We start from the raw sequence: 21,383 nt of genomic DNA on the forward strand, positions 1-21,383 counted from the left end.
CATCAAACTGAAAGTAGGCACCAAATGTCAGGGTGGCTGAAACACAGGCAATTTAGAACCGGTTCTCATCACCTACCATAACGGTGTGCAGGTTTCCCCCTCTTCATTGTCATCAGATTTATCCTCATAAAACATATATGTAATCATAGATGAGTCCCAGTGTTTAGAGAATAAAGCTAGACTGCTTATATGGATATCTGCCTAACAAAACCCCAACCTTATATAAATTCAGCTCTGTCTACTCAATACCTACAGCTGCCCAGCTGAACAAGACTACAGAATAATACACAACCGTGGTGACTGGTCTTCCCTAAAATTCAAGGACAGTAACTCAAGAGGACCTTACTTCTCCAGGGCATCTCCATTATGTGTCCCTGATTCACTAACTCACCCACTCTCCTCCTCTCCATCCTCACTGTTGAATGGAAACTCCAATTCTTTTGTGTGTGTTTTTTGGTGAGGAGGATTCACCCTGAGCTAACAACTGTTGCCAATCTTCCTCTTTTTTTTTTTTTTTTTTGCTTGAGGAAGATTGTCTAACATTTGTGCCAATCTTCCATCTATTTTGCATGTGGTGGACACCACCACAGCAAGGCTTGATGAGTGCCATGTAGGTCTGTGCCTGGGATCCAAACCCACGAACCCCAGGCCACTGAAGTGGAGCACATGAATTTAACCACTAAGCCACTGGGCTGGCCCTCTAATTCTTATTTCTAAGAAAAGAGGAGCCAGCAGAACAGAGCTCCCCAATCTTCCCCCCATAATCCCACCATCCTTGTCTTGGGGCCCACCTACTTTGCTTTCTCTCTTCTAACTCTGGGTCTTCCTATTTGAAATCAAGGCATCCATTTGTACACTAGACCCCACACCCTCATGCCTACTTCAGGACGTCACTTCAGCACACGTCCATTCTTATCCCACGTCCTCAACTTCCCCCTCTCTACTGGATCATTCTCATCATCATATAAACACCTTTTTCTATCTCCACCCCCACGCTCCCATGTCCCCATACCCCCACACACCTCCTTCTAGCTCCTACTCCATTTCTCTTTCCCTCTTTTAGAGTAAAAAGCCTCAAAAGCACTATTACTTTTGTTCTCCAAATCCTCTGGGCCCATTCTCTCCTGAAGCCACTGCTACCAGGCTTTTTACCCTCATCTCTCCACTGAGACAGGTCTTTAGGGTCACCAATGACTGATTCCACATTGCCAAATCCTATGGTCAATTCTCAGTCATCGTATTTGACACATCAGGAACACATGCTTCTACCATCCCTCCTGGAAACACTTTCTTGTTTTAGCATCCAGGACAGGACTCACCTCCCCTTCCTTTCTATCTCACTGGTTGCTCCTTCTCTGACTCCTTACTCCTTCCTTCTAGTTTCCCTGATTTCTAAATATAGGATGCCCCAGCATTCAGTCCCTGCTGCTCTTCTCTATCCCTTCTCTCCTTCTAAGGGAACTGGCCCAGGCTGAACGTTTCAAATACCACTTATACACTAATGTCTCCCAAATTTGTACCTGCAGCCTGGACTTCTCCCCTGAACTTCAGACTCATCTACCTAAGCTGCCTGCTCAACATCTCCAAAGAAAAATGTCTAAAAGAGAATCCCTGATTTCCATCCTCACACGACAACCCTATTCCTCCTGCAGCTCTCTGATTCAGTTAACAACAGCTGTGACCTTCCAGTTGCTCAGGCCAAAAAGCTTGAGTCAATCCTAACTTCCCCTTATTGCTTGCGCACACACCCACATGCAGTCCACCATTGAAACATGTTGGCTCTATCTTCAAAATGTATCAAGCATCTGACCGCTTCTCACCATTACTACTCCCACACTGGTCCAGCACTCTGTCTCCCCTGGATTATTACAACAGCTTCCTAAGTGGTACCCCTGCTTCCCTCTTGCTCCTCTACTGTCTATTCTCAACACAGCAGCCAGTGTTACTGATCCTTTGTAAATAAGTCAGGGTATAGCAAAACCCAATGATGCTTTTACTATCTCACTCAAAGTAAAAGCAAAAATGCTCACAATCGCCTCCCAGGCTTTATATGAGCTCCAACCCCCACCCAGTTCTCTAACTTGTCTCTTATCACTCTATTCATTTTCTTTCTGCTCAAGCCACAAAGGCTCCTTGCTGTTTTTCCAGAACATCAAGCACATTCTCTGTCAAGGTACCAGGTTCCCACTGTTGGGATGCTTTTCCCCAGACATCCACTTGGTTAGCTCCTGCATTCCCTTCAGGCTACCTTGTCAGAGAGGCCTGCCCTGGCTACCCTATATTATTTCCCCATCCTGCCTTACACATCCTTTTCCCTTTACCCTGCTTTATAATACTTTTCTATGGCAATTGTCACCATTTCACATTATACATTTACTTGCTTGTTCACCAATTAAAATTCTTACTAGAATGTAAGCTCCATTAGGAGAGACAATGTCTATTTTGTACTCATCTGTGTTCCCAGCACCCAAAGCAGTGCCTAGCCATAGGAAAGTTAAATAAATATTAGTTGAATGAAAGAATGCCTTCAAATTTCATTGGTTGCTTCTAACACTGTGTTCCAGTCCTACCAAACGGTACCTTTCCCAGTGATCCTACATTTTTACCTTCCAGGGACTCCATTATGCTCTTCTCTGTCACTGAAACACTTGCCCTACCTCTTTGTCCAATGGATGGATAACTTGAAATGTCTGTGACAGTTCACAAATATCTCGGAAACCTTCCACGCTTCTCCCAATCTCTTCTGTACTCCCAGAGAAGTTCACTACAACACACCTCTATCTATGAAGTTAGGTTCATAAAGGCATAACCCTACTCCATAGATAGAGGACAAAGTGGACAAACATTCGCTGTGAGCCACGGCTTGGTTGACATCAGTGAAAGTTCCGAAATTAGAAGTTTATAAATATTGAATCATCTAATTACATTTATTGTAATTATTTTACTTCTTTGTGTCCTTCACAAGACTGAATACAGGGACCAAGTCTTTTTGCCCTAGGGCTGGCAAAATTTGAGCATGTGTGTGGAGATTAAATGAATACTATCAATAGATAATAAATAACATTTACTGGAAGCTTATTAGCATCCTATTATTTTACACAGATTACCTCATTTAAGCCTCTGAAAAACAACACGAGGTAGGAATTATGAACTTCCTTTACATCTGTGGAACCCAAGGCTTGGACAGGTGAAGCAGTTTTGCCCAAGGTGACACAATGGCAACGGCAGGGCCTGGGATTGAACTGTTTAACCTCAACCATCTGGCTGATGATATGTTGTCTCAGAAGGGTTGCCAAGAAGATTAGGGAAGGTTCCCCAATCTGGCTACAGATCAGAATCACTTGAGATGCTTGATAAATTGCCAAGTCTTTGGTTTCACCCATAGAAATTGTTTTGGTCACTCTGGGATGAAGCCCAGAGATCTATAGTTTAACAGGCATCCCAGGTGATTTTTTGATGCAGCCAATTCACTGACCAGGTGTAACCAACAGGAAATAGCACATCAAATAGGGAGATTAGGAGGAATCTAAGGGTGGGACTAGTTCTAAAGGTGCCGGTAGGGATGAAGTGGAGTAGAAGAGCAGCAGGGAGCTGTCCATACCTGAGACCGGAAGGGACAAGGTGAGGGAGCAGTTGCCAGAAGGTTGCAGAGTTGCTATAGCTACAAGAGAAGATAGCCTGGCAGGAGCTCAAACATTCAGTCAAGGCCAAAGGCAACCAGAAGCCAGAGAGCAAGAGAGCCTCAATACAGTCCATACAGGATAACCTTCTGAGTTCTGGAGCAAAGTGGAGAAAGGGAGGGGAATACTGATCTGGAGGGCTAAAAGGAAAACATTCTGTATGCGGGCATTTGACAATCAGTTCCCTATGGAAAGAAACATCGGAGCAGTAATTGCACTGGGAGTATTAGACAAACCAGTGATGACACCCAAATGTCTTCCCCAAATGCATCCTTCACTTGCAGCTCCAAACCCGCACAACCACCTGCCTGCTGAATATTTTTATGTCCCACAGACAGGACATGCCCACAGTGAACACGCTTCCCCATCACGTGGAACCTGCTCATCCTCCTGCATTCCTACTCAATGATCAGAAGCCCCTTTCACCCCCAGAATCTCGAGATTCATCTGTAACTCTTCCCTCTCCTTCCCTTCCAGTCAGTTGATTGCAAATCCTCCTTTATTCTCCCTACTTGATATCTCAGATCCTTCCCCATCTCTTCTGTCTCATGCCACTGCCGTTGCTTGAGGCCACATTGTCTCTGTCTAGATCATTGCAGGAGCCTCATAATTGGTCTCCCTCTTCAAAGCCATCACTTTAGAGCTGCTGAAGCATTCGTTTCAAAATGCAAATCTGAGCATGTTTCTCCCAGACTTAGCATCCTACAGTAGCCCCCACAGCAGACAGGTAAACTGCAGACACCAACTGTGAATGCAACCTATTTCCTTATATCCATCTCTTGATGACTTTGCTAATGGAGAGGAAAAACTATTATTTTTGTATATTTACCATGGACCAAGCCTTTGTTAATTCTAGTACTTTTAATCTATCATGCCCTTTTCTAGGCCATAAAATTTTATAATAAGCAAAGATGACATGATTGTATTCTTTTGTCTATTTATACCAATTTTTTCTACATTTTTGACATTTTACTTTTTTTTCCTTACTACATTAGCATCTCCAAAACAATGTTGAATAATAATGGTGATAGGAGCCATGCTTCTCTAGCTCCTGATTTTAACTGAAATTATGAGAGTGCTTTGCCATTTAAGACAATGTTAGTCACTGTTTTTTTCTTTTTTGGTAAACAGCCTTTATTATATTTATGAAGTTCCCACCTATTCCTACATAACATTGAATTTGTTCAATTAGGAATACCCGCTGAAGTTTAGGAAATGCCTTCTGAAGCATTTTAATACATTACTTTTTCTTTAATTTGTTATAGAAATGAATTATACTGATGGATTTTCAGACACAGGATCTCTTTCCATTCCTGGAAGAAGGTAACTTGGTCATAGCACATTATTCATTGACATGATGCTAAACTATTTTATATTCATAATCATATGATATTGGTCTGTAGTTTTTGTTCCTTAACTATTTTTATTGTGTTTTGCTATTAACATCATGCCATCTTCCTTTATAGTTTGCATAGTGCAGATCACTAGGATTAACTGCTTTCTGATGTGTAGAGAACATAGTTGTACATGGTCTGATTCCTGTGACTTTTAAATGGTAGACCTTTAGTCATGTTTCTAATAACTTCTATGCTAGTTTATGCAAAACTACTTCTTTTTCCCAAGTGAATGAATATATAATTTTTCTGGTTTAAATATACTTAATTTGGGGGGCCGGCACCATGGCTGAGTGGTTAAAGTCCCAAGTACTCCACTTTGGTGGCCTGGGGTTTGTGGGTTTGGATCCCAGGTGAGGACCTACTCCACTCATTGGCCATGCTGTGGAGGCGTCCCACATACAAAGTAGAGGAAGACCAGCACAGGCGTTAGCTCAGGGAAGATCTTCCTCATACACACAAAAAATAACAAATATATTTAATTTTGAATACATATCCAGTAAAATTAATTCTTTTTGGCATAAAGGTCTATGAGTTTTGACCAATGCAGAGTCATGTACCCACCACGACAGGGGCCTGTCTTACCGTGTCCTCTGGTCAGAAAAGTGGGGCTATATGAATTTTAGACAGCCCACCCTTTCCTGGTCCTCTGGCCAGAAATAGGGAGTTTCTCTCTTCGGTTGAGGCCCTGGACCCTCTGCACAGCTCAGTATCTGGTGCCACCCTCAGGTTCCAGCCAGGGATGAAAGAGGACAAAACCAGGAACCTCAATACTGTACTAGTATCTTCAGGTTTTGACTTCTCTCCCAGCCTGTCTGTGTTGTTTACTCTTCAGAGGCCTCACGTTGTTGCTTTTGGTACTCTGTCCAGAACTTACAGCTGTCATCACTGGGAGAAATGCGCTTGGCGGGGTTCTCCATCTGGACCAGCACCAGAACTGACTTATAATTTCCTTCGGGCACTCAAGTTTACTGTCACAAGGGTTTATATTGTATTCTCTTATAGGTCTTTTAGTTTGTCCTCTATCTATGGTTTTATCTCCTTTCTTGTTCCTAATTATATACATTTTTGCTGTCTCTCTTTCTCAACTAGAGTCAAGAAGAGGTTATCAGCTTTACTGGTCTTTTCAAAGAATCAGATTTTGGACTCACTTAACTTTTATACAAGTCATTATTTTCTGTTTCAACAATTTCAGCCCTTATCTTTTAATACTTCTTTTTTCCTAAATGTTTTATTTTTGTGTCCTTGTTCTACATTCCTAAGATACATTTTAAGTTTCTTTATTTTACTTTTTAAATATTGATGTTTAAGGCAATACATCTCCTGAGTTCAGCTTTTGGTATTTCCCACAGATTTTGGTATAAAATTTTCTCCTTTCAATTGCTTTTTAGACAGTTTATAATTGAAGTTTTGACTTCTATTTTGATCCAAGGATAATTTAGTAGAATTTTATTAACACATAATTAAGACTTTCTTGGTCATCACTTTAGTACTGATCTCTTTTTAAAATTATTTTTAGTTACTAGATTATGATTAGAGAAAATGGCCTATGAAAATTTAGGGCTAAGAACATAATCAATTCTTGGAACTATTCCACAGACAAACAAAAATACACATACTTTTCCCTTTCACAGAATTCAAAGTTAAACATATTCAATTTTGTTTATTAAAACACACAGTTTGCCTGGATCTGGGTGATCCTGAAAGATATACAGCAAGATCACACTAAAATTTTACTAATATCGTGTTCCCTTTGCATTTTAATAAGTTTTGCTTTATATTTTTTCGTCCAATATGATGTATTTATGTTTATAAATAATATATCTTCTTTTATATTGTGCCTATAATAATAATGTCCTTATTTATCTTCTTCAGTGCTTTTAACCTTAAATTCCCATAAGTTCGATATTAAAATTATAACCTCTGTTTTTCTTGCCATCTCTTTGCACATTCCTGTAATTTAAACCATTTTTTATCTCTTTGATTTAAAAGAACTTCATGTTGTTGGGTTTTAGCGGAATCTGTATAAAATAAGGGAATTTGTCATGTTCATAATCATAACTGAAATACTTATTCTTTGTATTTTCCATTGTTTTTTATTTTATTTTGCTATTTTCTTTTTTTATTTTCCTTGTTTTTCTTGGCTTGATCAAGTCACTGTTGACGGCCTCTCCCACCTGCACCCCAGTTAATTTCTAAGTTCTGCTTTTCTTGAGATAATTAGGAAAAATTGAACATGGCCTTAGTATTAGATAGCCTTAAGGTATTGTTATTAATTTTGTTAGGTATAACAACAGTATTGTGGCTATGCATTTTTTTTAAAAAAACGAAGTCCTCATCCATTATAGATACAAGATGGAATATTTTCCAATGAAATGATAGGATGCCTTTGTTTACAATACCCCATTGTTGGGGGTGGGGTGGGGGGACATTGGGGTAACATACAAAACTAGGTGTTTGTTTAAACTGAGCATTGGGTACCTGGGAGTCCATTAAAGCATTTTTTACTATTTTGTGTATATTTGAAAATTTCATAATAAAAAGTTAAGGGAAAAGAATATTTTTTATTTACACAAAGGCCAAAGGCTTTTTTTCTTGTTACTGAACCTCCTAAATGTTCATATTATGGTTTTCATTAATGTTACTGGAGGTCTCCTCCTGAACTTCCATAGCACCAGTTCAGGAGTCAGCAAACTGTTTTCTGTAAAGGGTCAGACAGTAAATATTTCAGGATTTGTGGGTTAAGAGGCAAAATTAGGGATATTATGTAAGTACACATATAACAAGAAAGAAAAATAGATTTCCATAAATTCTTCACTAGCTCAATTCAAAATCTAATAGCAACAACTGAGTATAATTTTTGTAATACAAGTCTAAGGTCTCCTAATGAGAAGAATGGAGTCTTTTTTTGGATGGGTAACATTTTACGTAATTGGGGTTCAAGGTTAGTGTTCCCAATCATCATGGTAGAAATATGGCCTCTTCCTCCTATAACGCCTTTCTTTGCTTCTCTGAAATACAGTGATCTTCTCTCCTGGGAATGTGTTGCCTGTGTCTTTCTTTCATCACTTAAATACTGAACTCAGTGTTGAAGAACTTTCCATTTAGGGAAACAGATTAAGAGCATAGGCTCAGAGGTAAGACTTTCTGGGTTTGAATTCCAGCTAAATGACACATTAGCCTCACCTACCTATCTAGAAGCTTCAGTTGTCTCTTCTACAAAATGACTACTAATACCTCTTTCACAGGATTGTCATAAAGATTAATTAAGCTGATAAATGCAGAGATTTAGAAGAATGCATGACACATTGTAAAGCGTTTGAAACATTTTTTTCAACGTTTTTAGCTGGCAGGCCATATAAAAACAGGTGGTTGGGCCACATTTGGTCCATGGACTGTAGTTTGCCAACCTCTGCAGGAATTGCTACCTATTCTGGCTGTTCTGCATATCTTTCCTCTCCCTGGCTTCTAGGCCCCTTTTAGGTTATTTTCCTTTGTCCATTCATGACTTGTTTACCCCTGGGGCTCAGGTCCAGCTGTGGAGACCCTTTAAGCACTAATCTGGTAAGAGGCAGGAGGCACAGTGGAGCTACGGACCAGCAATGGCCAGGTTGGCAGTTGCCATTCCCAAACGTGGTGGACATTTCCACTGTTCACCAATATACAGTTCCCTCTATCTCTAGCATAGAAAGGATTACATTCCCCCCAACCCCCAAAGTTTTGTGCACTTGTGTGACTTGTGCTGTCCAATGAATATGAGAAAAAATGACATGTGTCACTTCTGGATGAAAACATTTAAAGGTCAGTGTACAATTACTCATCTTTCTTTCCTTCTGCTATGGTGACTATTGACTTTCCAGATGGTCGAGCCTCAATCAGCCTGGGTCCTGGAGGCAGAGACCTCAGATAACAGGCAACTGACATATAAAATGAAAAATAAAGAAATGTTTCCTATATTTTTGTCACTGAGGTTGAGGGATTTTCATTTCCACAGATTAAACTGAGCCTACCAGGACTAATATACCATCACAAGGAATTGAATTTCCTTCTTGGATGCCTCAGCCAAAAAAGTTGGCATTCTCCTGCTCATACGGGAAGGAAAGACTGAACCTCTGAATTCTCATTCCTCATTGCAGCTCCTCAGGGGTTGGGGGTCCTCCAAGAGCCACTGTCAGGGCTGGCACTGCCCTTAATCCCAGGGTCGACAGCACTCTGCAGATCAAGCTCTCTCCAGGAAGTGAGGCATCCTGACACTCCCTGAGGGCTCTCTCCCACTACACCCTAGGCTTGAGTTGGCTCCTGGCTTGGGCCTGGGTTCTGGACTCCAGTAAATCCACCCCACCCCCCTCGACCCCAGATGCTCCTGTCTAACCCATAACAATTCCACTCAGGACAGATGGAAGGCAATTAGGCTGGAATTAGGAAGGAGGGCAGCAGGGACCTGATTCTATGCCACTATTTACCCAGGCAAATTCCAAGGTAGAGCTTACAAAGTTGTTCCAGTCTGGCTCTCGTCTTCTCTCTAGCATCATCTTTCTCAGCTTTCCATTCATTTCACTCCAGGCTTCTGCCATAAAATCTGCTATGCATTGTTTGTCTTCCTTACTATAGTAATGCTGTTATCTTACTCCTTCTACCTACTCACCTCCAGCCCCTTCCCACAAACTTATCAGCATTATTCTCAGTTCCGTGTCCTTCCTAAGTACTTCTACACTACTGTATACCTTCAATATGTGAATGTTTATGCTGTGCTATCCTCAACCGTTTACTTTACAGCCCTAGACCTTGCACGGTGTCTAGCCCAAGAATGAACACACATTGTCTTTCATCCCTGTGCAACTCTCAAAGCTAGCCCCGAAGACACAGGAAAATAAGACAAGTAAATAGATAAGCAGAAAGGAAGAAAGGACATGGATGAAATGATGGATTTGTTCTGCTTGGGAGAGGAGAAAAAAAAATGATCAGAAATGAAGCCAACTAAAGAAAATGAACAACTTAATAAGTAACATGTCCAAGGTGAAGTGATGCAGGAATGCTGGAAGTTTGTGGTAACACATAGGTAATATATGTTTATGTACTGCATGCTTGTCTTCTGAAAAAACGAGTCAAGGCAGCTTAAAACAAAAGGCACAGGTAAAAAATAACTTTAAAATAAGGGTAAAAAGAAAAGAGCCAATTCAAAAAAGGGAATGGGCAGACAGAAGGGACTAACTGTCCCAGAAACCCTTGGGTAAAGTGTACAATAGTTTAACAGGAGTAAGTTGGATTATAAAGAGTATCAGTCTGCATCAAGTGCTGATACCACAATGGGAAAAGGATGCTCTGATTCTCAGAAATGGCACATCCAGGTCTAAACATTACTAGCGTGGATACACCAATCCAAATCACTGCTGGATGTATCTGTGAATCTGTCTTATCTTCAAGGTAGATTGGAAGGTTCTTACAGATAAGTGCTCCCCAGGACACAGAGTAAGCACCAATTCAATGTTTATTATTTCATACAATTCTTATTCATTCTAGCCTATTATTAAAAGAAGAAACACACTAACACGTATCAAGGACATACTATGTGCCAAGCATTGTCCTAAGTGTTTTGCATTTAATACTATACCCTTACATTATCACCATTTAAAAAATACTTACTTTATGTTTCAGAAGAAACAAGTTAATAAGAGCTTCACCTAAAATAGTTGAATAATACAATAAAATGGGAACGTGTGACTACCAGCCTTCACCCATACCTCTAAACATTCCACAAAGGCCACCATGGTCAAATTTGGTGTGTTCCTTCTTGTCCTTTTTCCATACATCTACATATATGAACATAAATGTAAGTACCTTTTAAATAACTGGATCATACTATATTTTGATTCTAATTCATTTTTTTTCATTTAACAAAAGGTCTTGGGGAGCTATTTCCATATTATTCATGGGTCTACCTCTTTCTTTTAAATCTCTGCATAATATTCCATGGAATGAATATACCATGATTGATTTGGCTACCCCCTTATTATGGGCATTAGTATGTTTCCAATTTTTCACTCAAATACCATAATTTAACTACTCTCCTATTGATAAAGGTTGTTTATAATTTTTCTCTACAACAAAATATTCTGAAATAAGAATCCCTGTACGTAGATTATTGTACACAATTGAAGAATTCTTGATGGGTTCCTAGAAGTGGAATTGCTGAGTGAAAGTGTATACACATTTTATATCTTGGAATTAATGCCAAAATAACATAAACAGAAGTTTTACTAAAGAATTTTCCATTAATAGTGCATGAAAGTGCACATTATTCCACTTTACTTGATTTTTTATTTTTGTTAATGGTAAGCAAAGGAATCTTTTTTTAAAAAAATGAATTTTTTGATTAATGATGAAGTTGAGTCTTTCTATAAGTTTATTGTGATATAAAAATTTCTTCTCTGAATTGCCTATTTATTCCCTTTAGCCTATTTACCTACTTGATAGTTTGTTTTACTGATTTGTTGTGAATATTTGTTTTACTGAACATGTTACGGATATTAATTCAATGTTTGCTATATATGGTCACAAATATCTTCTCCCATGCTGTCACCTATCTTTACGTTCATAGTGACTATGTATTTAGAAGTATTTAATTTTATGATGCTCAAGAAAGCCTTTCTCCTACATTGCCTTCTAAAATTTTTAAATCTTTAGTTTATCACATGAGCTCTTTAACCCATCTAGAATTTATTTTCGTGTATGGTATAAAGTAAGGCATCTATTTCTGTTTTCTTTCTTTCTCCTGAAATGTCATTATCTCCATTTTGCCAATGACAAAACTTAAACTCAGAAAGGTTAAGGAACTTGCCTGATATTTCAAAGATAGCAAGCGGCCCAAAGGGGATGTAAACCTATCTGACCCTTTCTACCAAACCAAGCAATTTCCCAAAAGTAATGCATGATACACTCCGCCTTAAAACATCATTACAATCAATACAAACAGCCTAAAAATGTCACTCACGTCTGCCGCACTGCTTAAGCAGTGAGAGCTGCCTCGGCATTGCTGATCATATAGAGATATACCTGCCACGATCTGCTTTGCATTTGCTCAGAGATGGAATCACGAAGTCCAGGAATAGAATTTCATTATTATTCAGTACCAACTAGCTGCTTTCACGAAAATGAGGATGGCTCAATTGCCACTTTCTCAAAAGTCAATTCTATGTGTTCTTGTCTGGCGTGGAACCCAAATGATAACAACCACAGAAGAACAGAAGGATTGACATTCTACCCAAGACCAGGAGGCTGAACTATTCTGACTCCAGCTACAATCACCAATGCCCAGCAAATCCTGTCCTGAGGCAAGCTACATGGAGGCTTGGCTTTAGTACTTTTCACCTCATCTATCTAATGGGCCCCACAGTAAACACCATGGAATTGTCTTCCTAGTTTACAATGAACTTCTTTGTGTCTGGGAATGTTCCCCATATTGCCCAACCTAGGGCCACAGGATCCTGGGGAAGATGCTGACAGCCACCATGTTTGTGTGACAGGTGTTTTACCAAGGGTAGACCACTAACTCACACTGGGCCAATCTCTTTCTACCAAAATGTAGAGCTGGAAATGAGGGAATCATGTCAGCCTCATCAAATGGCTGGAACTGGACAGCATAAACTCAGGAGCTGCTGGGGGCCATGTGCTGCCACCTGGTCTGGGAAGCTGAGAAACCAGCTGCAGAGAAAAGATGGAGTGTCATACACAGAGAAGCAGAGACAAGAGCTAGAGAAAGAACACTAAGTTTCTAAAGACTTTCTGGTTGAGATCATTCATTCATTCAACAAATACTTACTGAGCACCTAGTATGTGCCAGATGTCATTTAGATGACTGAGGACTAGAAGTTCTACTTCACTGTTACAATAAATTCCCCTTTTTCGCTTAAGCTAACAGCAGCAGTTTCTATTTCTTGGAAACAGAGACCTATAACTAATACAAGCCCACAAATGCAAGAATCCTTTATCTGTGGCATGTTATATACTCTCAACTGTTCCAGATGCTGGCTCCATTTATTAGGCACTCAGTCTCTCTACCTTGTATCATGACTCATTTTATGAGCCCTTTCCATCACCCTAAGATGACTCCAAGTTCTTCCAGGATACTGGTTCTCAACTACCATGACACAGGTCCCTAGTGTACTGTGCTCAGTGATGAAGTATATCATTAGCAATTTTTAAATTATAATGAAGTGCTCAAGTAGGCTAGTGCTTTATGATTGTGTCCTCGCTTCCCCAGAGCAGATGTTGCTCCCACAGCTATTGCTCTCTGCTCCTTAAGGCTGCACCATTACAATTGTCCATAGACAAAGTGCCCACAGGTACTCTAGGCCTTAGCCCTTGAAAAAATTTATCTCAAGCTGGAATATATGCAAAGGTGGGGTAAAGACAAATAATGACGTCAAACATGGGTAAAGGCAATGTAGCCAACATGGTCCTTTTTGGTTGCATCCCTCTCTGATGGGAAATGCCTCTCCCTCAGGCCATAGGATCCTGATTGGTCTAGAGGTGGGAATGTGACTGAAGTGGGCCCATCAGGAACCTTTTTCAAAATCTGAAATGATAGAACAAGCCCATCTTGTTCTATAATTTCTTCTTAAATTTCAACTTCTTAATCTTATCAAATCTTCTTAAATTTCAGCTAGTAGAATCCTATAAGCCTGGAGCTCCAGCAACGTGTCTTTCCCAGAGAATGAAGTCAACTTTGAGAAACTACCACATAGCAGCATGTTAAATACTACACCTGCATTGTTTCATTAAATCCTTAAGACCCAGGGAAGTAGACGGCTATTCAGCCCACTTTCCTGATGAGCAAACTAGGCCTCTAAGTTTAAGTCCCTCTCCAAAGTTATAGAATCAGCAAAGAGAAGAGCAGAGATTTTAGTCCATGTCTCTCTGGCTTGCTCTTCCAAGGAGGTTTATGTTTTATACAAATTTGTAGCCAATCTGAGCTACTAGATTATAAATTCCTTATAGACAAATTACAAACGTTAAATATTTTTATGCTGTTTTATAGTTTACCCATGACTAAACACACACACACAATTTCAGTAACTGATAAACTGCCAGACACATACAAAGTACACAAAGTTACTAATTGATCAAGTTGATAAATGTGTTAACTCATGATGATTTTGAGTATTTTGGTTCTTAAAGATCGGAGTGCCACACATCTTATTGGTGATAAACCAAAAAAAGTTAAGGTAAGCAGGCAATAATAGAGGGTGGGCATAAGTCCTTTAGAAAGGGGCATTCTATTGTACTCCATGCAAGGAAGAAAGAACTATGAAGCCAGTGAGAAACAGGATACTCTACCTGCATGGATAATAAGTATCAGGGACTTCCAGACAATATCACGATTAAAAAAAAAATTCTCTACTAAAATGATACTCTTTGAGATGGGTAAAGATAATTAGATCATCTCATTCTCAGTGGAAAAATAAACACATTTATTTCCTTTAATTTTCCAAACAGTATTTGTTTTTAAAATTAAATTGCTTTACAAATAATTAAATGTTTTAGGTATAAATTAAAATACCCATGAGATAATATTTGCTACAAATATAAATTAGTACTTAAAATATTGTACTAAAGAAAGAGTACAATCTCAGATATACCTTTTAAAGTCTGGTTTCTAATGGTTCTAGGAGCATTTGGAGAAGGAGGCAGCACTTGGATTTCAACTTCCAACATCACTTCATGGGAAAACAGAGTTGTCCCAGGTCTTCCAGAATTAGGAAACCACAGAAAAAGGAAAGGCAATTTTATAACAATTACTTTTAGGAGGTTACTTATAGCTGGGTCCAAGTGAAAGTTAATTTCCGAGCCTATACACATTAGGTAATGTCAGGCTGCCTGTAAATACCATTAAAAACAAAATGCATTTTATTTTTATGATGAGGAATGATTTGCTGTTCAGGGACAAAGTAGTCTTGGGTGCAATATATAAAACAGAACCATGGACTTCCCAAGGTTGTCTATATTTTCCTTTCTGCCTACTCTCCTCTCTTGCATCCAATATTATCCCTAGCTACACCTAAATACCCAGGCCTCTTTGCACTACATTAGGGAAATGGAAGACAAAGACAGACAGGAAAAAAAGGGAATTGAAGAAGTGAAGGAGGGAGGCAGGGAGGGGCTAAAGGATAGAAAGGAAAGAAAAGACAGAGGGCCATCTAACGCACAGCATGCAACCACAGTGAATAATACGGTATTATATACTTAAAAGTTGTGAAGAGAGTGGATCTTACATGTTCTCACCACAAAAAAAGAAATGGTAATTATGTGACAGGATGGAGGTGTTGAGCTAACCCTAAAGTGAAAATCATTTTGCAATATACAAATGTATCAAATCAACACATTGTACACCTTAAACTTATACAATGATATATGTCAATTATATCTCAATAAAGCTGGGGGAAAATACTGTATACTTGAAAGCTGCTAAGAGAACAGATCTCAAATGTTCTCACCACACACAAAAATGTAACTATGTGAAGCAATGAATGTGTTAACTAACCTTAGTGTGGTAACCATTTCACGATATATACGTATATCAAATCATATTGTACATCTTAAACTTACACAATGTTATACATCATTTATATATTAATAAAGCTAAAAAATGAAATATAATAAATTATTATTTTTAAAAAGAGGGAAGGCAGATGAAAGTAGGGAAAAGAGGAGAAGAATTAAATAGCTTAAGAATAAAGGGGAAAAGGGCTATCCTTGTAGTCCTAGCAAAAAAAAAAAAGTTAAGACAGGGAATCTAAATGGTCTATTCTATGCCTAGGGCCCTGCGGACTTGCTGCTTGGATCCTGCCTACTCACTCTGGACATTCCCAAGAGCCTATGCATTCAGTCCTAAGCTCACCTTCCCACTCTCATGATGCCAACTATACCGTTATGTATACAACTTCCAAATTTCTTATCTGTACCGCTAATCCATCTCTTGGTCTCTCATTCTGAGTCTCTAATTGTCGGTCAGATATCTCCCTTTAGAAGAGCTACCTTCATTTCAAACCCTAATGAGATCAAACAAAAACTCACCTACTCCTTTAGCCAGCTTTCTTTTCCCATACCCCTATTTCAGTTCATGGTAGAAATCTCAGGGATCTTGACTCCACATTCTTCAACAATTAAGACTCTTTCTTCATGACATATTTGCATCCCTTCATTCCTTTCCATCCCTTCTGATAACATTCAAAATCTTAGGTAATCATGAATTTCTAGAATAGTCTTCATATTCATCTTTCATCACTTTACTTTCAGCATCTCCTCATCCCAAACCACTGAGGTTACATGAATCTTACCAAAATATCATTTTTACTCTACCAGTCTTCTGTTCAGAAAAATCTTTTGGGGCTCCCTCTTGTATAGAACAGAATCTAAGCTCTTGTGTCTTAGGTCTTTCACCATCTGTTCCCAACCTACCTTTCCCATCTCACTAAGAAACCCTCTATGACCTAAGCTAGTCCACCAGCTCTTCTCCAAATAGCAATGCTCATTCTCACCTTTTTCCAGTCTTATATTCACATTTAATCATCAGTTACGTGATATGGTAGGGGCACAAAAAATAGGTCATATTTTACTTTCATAATTATACTACAATACTTAAAGTGGAAACTATTATACAACGTTTACAGGTATATTTGACCAGAGACAGATTAGTTCCAAGGGTGAGAGGACCTAAGAGAAGCAAAGAAACAAAGAGGAATCTCTTCTCTGAGGCCTTGGTTAAGGAGAGCAGTCTTCCAGAAAAACCTCAGGAAAGGGTGCTGAAGGATCAAAGTATGCATCGTAGAGCCAGAAGCAGCAGCAGCTTGGGAGTGGGGGAGAGCACACAAGAGGTGTCTGCCTCCAGGGTTTCCAGGCTAAGAGTCACATTAACCTAAAACCAAGAGCAGGCAAATCAGAAGGGCTTCCTGGAGTTGGGTTTTCTAAGCTCATGATGTTTAGATTGGTTGGGATTGAAAGTCAGTCAAGGAGGGTAGAGAGTTGCTCTGGGGATTTCACCCCAGCCCACACGCCATGAAAAATCAAATTGAAACTAAAGTACTTAATGTACAGCATCCAATACCAAGGGAATGAGAACAACCTGATAGAGAGACAGTCAAGAACCACATGAGCAGAGGTATCTGCCTTCCTCCCTCTTGCCAACCCTCATTCCTTGCTACCAGTGGGCAGAGGCCAGTGCTAGCTCTCACCTCACTACTCCACTGCTTCCTCACCGTATCCTGCAACTCTGGCCCCCACACTTTCTATTCACTCACTAATTTTGGAAATATTAAGGAGAAAGGATGGGGAAAGAAGTTAAATCGACTGAGAACATGCCTTGTGCCAGGCGTTGCGCTACGTGCTTCCACATATAAAGAGATAAGGAAGGAAGAAAGCAAATATAAAAAGGTGGAGCAGTGACTGGATGTAGAATGTAAGCCAACAGTAGAAGAACGAGGGCACTGATTCTCAAACTGTTTCATGCTAGCTGCGACAGAACTCCCTAGGGCGAATGACAAATGCAGATGCCCAGGCCTTTATATTTATCTTTATTTTTGTTCACATAAATGTTAATCAATAGACCTGAGCTGAGGCTCAAAACTATATAATATATATACCCACTTACGTGTATGTGCATGTGTGTATATACACAAATACATATCTACGTATAAATACACATTTTTAAATAAGCAGTCTAGGCAATTCTAAATACCACAGAGATGTTGTGCATACTCTGAATGAGGGTATCTGACACTTAATCTAGACCCCATACTCTGTCCTAGATAGAGGAGAGAGAAAGAGCCACCATAATTCTATGACTCTTTATGCACCCAAGATATGCCACTATTTTAGGTATCACTAAGAAAGAAAACACACGGTCAATTAAACCATGATATGCAAGCAGTTGTAAGATGCCTCTCAATTTCAGAAATGTTAAAAGGTTTAAAAAATGCACATTTCAGAATTGATGAAATACGCTTAACATGTGTTAAACACCCACTATGGTCAGGGTTAATCTATGGTTATATGCCTGGCAAGTGAGATTAACTTCCTCAAATTACAGAGCTAGTAAAACACCAAACTCAGATTGTTCCTAATTCCAAAGACAGGGCCCTTTATTATACTGTGTCCAACCTCAGCCCAAGTATTGCCTTCCTTGACCCCACAGAGCTCACATGAGCAGTGTAGCGTCAGGAATGGAACTCAACCTCTGCTGTATACCTCTCCACGGAATAGACGGAATACATGGGAATCATCTAGAACGAGGCTTGGCACAAAGCAAGCTCTCGATAAATGCCATCATCTCTTCTGGCACACAGCTTGCAGTGCAGTGAGGGAACTGCTACCAAGTGTGAGGAGAGGGCAGCACAGGGCGCTGTCAGAGAATACAACAAGGGGACGAACACACGCCTTAAGTGGTCAGGGAAGACTCCCGGACAAAGTAACCTTTAAGATGAGACTTTAACAATGATGAGTAGCACTGAGCTATCAAAGCAAGAGGTGGAATGGGGAGAGGTCTCTGTAAACCCCAGCCCTGATGGGGAGAGAAGAGCCCTGCCCTCCTCTGCTCTCAACCAGAGCAACACTGCGTCCAGAAATTCTTCCAGCAGCCCACACCTACTCTGTCCAAATGATTCCCACCAGCCTCCAAGGTGTCCAGGTGAGGCCCACCGGGAGGGAAAGCAAACTTAAATCTGGCAGGCCGTCAAGGGAACAGATGAACAGATCTGCTTGCAGGGCAGACGGCAATAGAGCAATAAATTAGCCCTGTAAAATACTTCAAATTTAAATGTGTGATCTCTTTCTACAGAGGACTCTTTAAAGAAGGCAAATGAAATTACAATGTTGAACTAACTGGCAAGGCCCTCTGCAATCCCACCCCCATCCCTCCATTTAGGCAGCTCAACTTGTAACACACTCGGGAGCGGCTTTATTATCCAAGGTGATGATGTCAGCCTCGGCAGATCTGCAATACGGGGTGGGACAGAAGGAACGCATCACACAGACGCAGTGGGAACCCAGCCCAGCAAGCTCTTGGCGCCTGAAACAGAACAGAAGGCCACATCACTTTGCTTTATAGTAGGCTCCCAGCAAACACAGAACCAAACTCAGGCATTTAATTAGGCATCCAAAGTTTTCCCTCATCCAAGATCATTGAAAATCATTTTTCTTCTCTTTCCCTTTTTTTAAATGACAAAATCCATATTGAAAAAGAATGTTACAGGGTAGGCAGATTTTTGCTTGAGACTTGTTCAGGAGTAAAGAAACAGAAGCCCCAAGCCAGGTAACAGGTAAGCGCAGAGATGGCAAATAGTCCAAAATCTAATCCATATATACTGAAAGATTAGCTCAGGCTTGCCACCCAGAACTGGGGAGAAAGCTGAAAAACAACATCTACAGACACTTCCTAGGTAGCTGGCTCTGGACACCTATTCCCCGTACCTGGAATGCCCATCCCCATTGGTCAGTCAGGTCAAGAAGGACTGCTGTTAGGCTTTTCCTGGTGTCCCCATGGCTGAGTTAGTCTCTCTCCTCTGTGTTATCCCAAACCTAGTCACTGGTGTATACCTCCATTACTGCAGATATGATACAGATATAATTAATCATTTACACTTCTGACGCACTACTAGATTGCAAGCCACCAAGGGCCAACGCCACATCCCATTCACCCAAGGATCCTCGCCCCTGGCACAGAACCCAGCAGGTTGTACTCAGCACAGGTGGAGCAAAATGTTAGATGAACAAGTGTCAACACTGCTGTCTGCTAAGAGAACTGGGGTCTTTATGGGTCTCTTGAAGGCACATCAAGTTAGATTCAAGTTTCAAAAGCAAATCAAGTTAGATTAGTAGATTAATATAGTCTATAGCCCAAGCTTCGTTCATTGCTAATGTTCCTCCATGTCAGTGTAAAACATGTGTTTTAATATTTTTCTTTAAAATGACTCCCTTTGTTAGTTTTCATCTTGTCCTAAGAAATAATAGCCAGGAAGCCACGATTTTGTGTCCAATTATATTTTGTTCAAATACACAAAACACTAAATTATTAAACACTGTTCATCTGTATACTATGCTCCATTCTTTCAGCTTGTAGTAATAGAGTGGTACATGTACCCCATTTTAAGAAATCCTGGATTAGTAAATACTCAAGCTGAAAAGGTCATTAGAGATTGCCAAGCCCAAACCGTTCATAAACAGATAAGGGAACCCAGGTTTAGGAGATTCTATTTCTTTCTCAATTGATGAAATCAGTGAGTGGTAGAGATTGGATAAACATCCAGAGCCCAGCTTCCACTTTACTGTTTTTGCTCTGACAACTAGAACAAATACAAGAAAGATAAAAGCTTTCAAATGTCTACAACGTTATTGCAAATATTTTCAAGATACTTTAAAATATACCCTTTTAATTAAAAAGACTGAAAGAAAGCAGAACAAGTTCTGGTGGGGTAATGGATATATTATTTTTTCTCCTTCCTAGTTTCCTAATAACTTAGAATGTGGTCACAGTACTTTTATAATGAAAAAAAAATATGTACCATCTGTGATGATTAACTGTATGTGTCAGCTGAGCTAGGCTATGGGGCCCAGTTGTTTGGTCAAATACTAGTCTAGATGTTACTGTGAAGGTTTTTTTTTTTAACATTCAATCAGTTGACTTTATGTAAAGCAGATAATTCTCTGTGATGGTTAATTTATGTGTTAGCTTGACCGGGCCATGGGTCCCCAGATATTTGGTCAAACATTATTCCTGGTGTTTCTGTGAGGATGTTTCTGGATAAGATTAACATTTGAACCAGCAGACAAATTAAAGCAGATTGCCCTTGCAAATGTGGGCAACCAGCTGTCTCATCCAACGAGGTGAAGCCTGAAGAGAACAAAAAAGCTGACTCTCTCATGAGTAAGGGGCAACCTTTTCCCCCTGAATGCTTTGAGCTAGGACATCAGTCTTTTCCCACCTCTGGACTCAAACTGAAACATTGACACTTCTTGGGTGTTGAGCTTGTCAGCTTTTGGACTGGAACTACACCATTGGCCTTCTTGGGTCTCCAGTTTGTTGACTGGAGATATTCTGGGACTTCTCAGCCTCCACAACTGTGTGAGCCAATTGGTTCTGTTTCTTTGGAGAATCCTGACTAATATACCCTCCATGATGTAGGTGGGCCTCGTCCAATCAGTTGAAGGCCTTAAGAGCAAAGACTGAAGTTTCCCAAAGAAGAATAAATTCTGCCTCAAAACTTTTAAACCCTGCCTGAGTTTCCAGTCGGCCAGCCTACCCTGTGAATCTTGGACT

General features: G+C 39.9%; 1 protein-coding gene across 3 annotated transcripts in view; it reads right to left on the minus strand.

Annotated features, from left to right (window-relative positions):
* Positions 1 to 21,383, minus strand: part of SAMD12 (sterile alpha motif domain containing 12) — a 381,347-nt gene that overhangs the window by 300,159 nt on the left and 59,805 nt on the right. The gene's annotated exons all lie outside the window — the stretch shown is intronic.

The sequence above is a fragment of the Equus przewalskii genome, chromosome 8 (assembly GCF_037783145.1).
Source record: "Equus przewalskii isolate Varuska chromosome 8, EquPr2, whole genome shotgun sequence".
Lineage (NCBI taxonomy): Eukaryota > Metazoa > Chordata > Mammalia > Perissodactyla > Equidae > Equus > Equus przewalskii.